The 3,399-nt window shown below is 35.6% G+C and overlaps 1 protein-coding gene across 2 annotated transcripts in view; it reads left to right on the plus strand.

The window, feature by feature from the left end:
• The window catches only part of LOC108692083 (von Hippel-Lindau disease tumor suppressor), a 53,164-nt gene that overhangs the window by 47,750 nt on the left and 2,015 nt on the right, over nt 1–3,399 (plus strand). The window lies entirely within an intron of this gene.

Consider the following 3,399-nt stretch of genomic DNA (forward strand, 5'->3'; position numbering starts at 1 on the left):
TTGATAGGATAAATCTATCAGGTTCGCTTTCGTGCAAATAGATATATCAATACCCTCCCCCCCCCTTTCTTTCTCTCTGTCTCTCCTTCTTCTGACAGGAAATTTGTGAGTTTATCGATGTCCAATTTCGCTGGATTTTCGCAATTTATATATGAGTAAATTCTAATTCTTGTAATGAACAAAAAAAGATAATCATTTTAATTACTCGATTACTGGGTTTTACGAAAAATATTATTGTAATTTCTTGATGAATTTGATGAATTTGAGTTTTTTTATTTTGAGTACGATAATTGGGGAAAATTCGCAATGTCTAACTGCAACGAGAGAATAATATAACATAAACATTGCAAATAATTACCGCATCTGTCTGAGAGCGGTCTAATTATTGGCTCACTTCAACTACACAGATTCAACGCGTTTATTTAACGCGCTGTAACGTGCAGTGATCGTTTCTGCCGTAGTAAACGAGATTTCGTTAGGCAAGAGAGAACTCTCTCGTCGGAACATTGCCGTAGCTCTTTGTGCTTATGGCGATTTTGCGGAATTAGTTACGAATTGCCAGACGAATTACAATGACAGTTTCCGCATGTCTCTGGCAATCTCTGGTTACGGCACGGGTAGACGAAATAAGCAGTTTGGTTTCTCGCTTGCGTACTTTCTAATTGTCCGTGTAGCCAGGAGTGCAGCATTCAGATAAAATGTCAGCCCTACATTAATAATGTATATTAATAATGTATCCCTTTTCTCGATTCTTCATATCAAAGTGACTGAGAAATGTGATTAACTCTTAAACTACTAACTCGAAACTAGGCGAATAAAATTATATCTAATGAAAGATTTAAAGATGAATCAATGATAGTAGTTTTACAATTCTCTCTTTTTGTCTTCCGGGGAGAAGCGTTTAAGTAATAGAACGTATTCGATCGTATCGCTGATATATATTTCAATTGCATTGTTAAAATGTTAAAATAGAAAGTAAATGGAAAAGTGTATACGTAATTTGATCATTATTCGTAAAATATCCTTTCATGAGAATGTTGGTCACATTATTCTTTCAGCTTATTAATCGTTATCGACAAATATCATCGTACAATTGAATGAAATTCATATCAAAGAGTATGCGGTATCGTGCACCAGGTTTAATATTCGCATAAAATGCTTTTATCTCGATTTCCGCGAGAGTATAAATTATCACGTAAATCACAGTGATTTTAAATGTGAATTAGAGCGACGCGAGTGGCGCAAGTTTTTAGTCAGTTTAATCCCTATCAGCTTTCTAAGAGACTCTATCCATCAGTATGATTAGGGAACAGTCAAATAGCAAAAAACCGGAGGTGATCGACAGTAATGCACTCACTTTCTTATCTCGAGATATGAAAAAGGGAGATGGATGGATTACCACTTAAATCTCTTATCACTTTAATACATTGTTAATTGCCAGCTCGAAATATTATTTATTACGCATCGCTGTCATCCTATAGATCGAATATCATGCGAAAGACTTTTCAGAAAAACTATTTTTTTACAGTAAAAGCCAATTTTTTGACCGGTCCCACAAGTTGATCAATTCATCATGCAAGCGCAAAGCGCTTGTCGTTTATTATATTTTTAAGGTAATCGGAGCCTGTCAAAGCGGCGAATCTGTCCAATTTTTTTTCAGCGAAATATTTTACAAAGGGTACGCAAAAAATGAGAGTAAAAAGAGCACGTATGTCACTTGGAACGAGTAAAACCGCGGGGTTCGTCACCAAAAATGCGAATTAATGTAACGCCTCGCTCAGTTCGTTTTCCCCCCTTTTTTTACGCTTTTACAGTATGTTTGGCATCACCATGTTCGGATTCCTGCATGAACGCTATTTTCGTTTTTGAGTCCCCGGAAAATTTCACAACGCTGCGCACGAAGGGCTCCAGCTCGCAGAAATATTTCTCCCGACGGAGTAATTTAGTTGTTAGAGAATTTTTGCGGCAGATTCGCGTGCCGGCGATAAAATATAAATTCAACCAGGCAAACGTGTTTCTATGAAGAATTCCAGTCGTCCTACTTCTGTACTTCTATACTTCAACGACATCTCAATATTAATCGCGAGAGGTAAAAGGAATTATCATATTAATTGACTTAAATAATGTAGCCTATATCGATGTAGCTCATATTTTTATATTACAATCGTTATTAAATTAATTATAGTATCAGTATTAAATTAACGCTTCTATATAAATAATGTTTTTACTGCTTGTATTTCTGTGACTATCTGAATCTTGTGTCCTTAGTCTGACAAAAATATTCTGCACCGGATACGGTAATATTTAGATTGGATTCAAATCGGATTCAAATGTCAATATCTTGAATATCTCAATAACAAGAAACGTCTGCATTTATTCAATAATAATAAATTTGTCTTGGTGCAAAATATCAGATTAGGAAAGCTTGATATTTTTGTTGAACAAAAATTGATTATTTAATTTGAGTGTATTTATTAATCGTAATTGCTGATTTATATTTTACTCGTGCATATTCAAATAAAATTGATCTGGTGAAATAAGATGAGCAAAACATGATTACCTTTATGATATACAGGCATAATTTTCGAATTCAAGTACGGATGAAACTTCCGCCGAAACTTCATATCCCGTGAGAAAGAGTCGTCACGATAAATCTCGCAAGATATACGGAATAACTTCTTATTGCCGGAACTCTGCGGACGTAAATCTCGCTCTCCATGTCGTCGCTAATTCTGACTATGGCACGTCACATTTCGAATCGCGAATCAATTTCCGAAAATCGACAAAACTCGGAGAACTTTTCCTTCCTATTGGTGCTTTTGTTGAAACTTTGATCGAAGCAGCTACCATTTTATTCAATGATAGTGTCGCGGTTAAATCGCACGGATTATACAGGATAAGAAATGTCGATAAATCGGATCTCATGAATATAATCTAATAAAACGGAAATCACATACAGATTTGATTTAATTATGTAATTATTTATTATAAATTTCTTTATGACCTAAACGACACTTAATCATTATAAAATTGTTTGATAATTTTAAGGATTCCTCAACCGGACTAATTCCAAAAGTTGAAACACGACGAGAATGCACAATCGCGCACAAAAGTTCGTATATAATATATATCAGAGAAATTCTGCTCGTATGTATCTACTCTCGCCTGCTTGCCTCTGCAAAAAGCTGTAATGGAGTTTCGACGTTTATCGGCATTGTTTCGCTATTTTGTAAGCCATCGAGAGCGTGGATCGTCTCTAACGGATTGCTTGATTTTACGGAACGCCGAAGGGTGAAAATGCAAGTTACAGCAGATGAGAACGTCTGTGTTCATCTATTTACGATCCTGGAAAACGTGCCATTCTCTCTCTCTCTCTCTCTCTCTCTCTCTCTCTATATA

This window comes from Atta colombica, unplaced genomic scaffold (genome assembly GCF_001594045.1).
Source record: "Atta colombica isolate Treedump-2 unplaced genomic scaffold, Acol1.0 scaffold58, whole genome shotgun sequence".
NCBI lineage: Eukaryota > Metazoa > Arthropoda > Insecta > Hymenoptera > Formicidae > Atta > Atta colombica.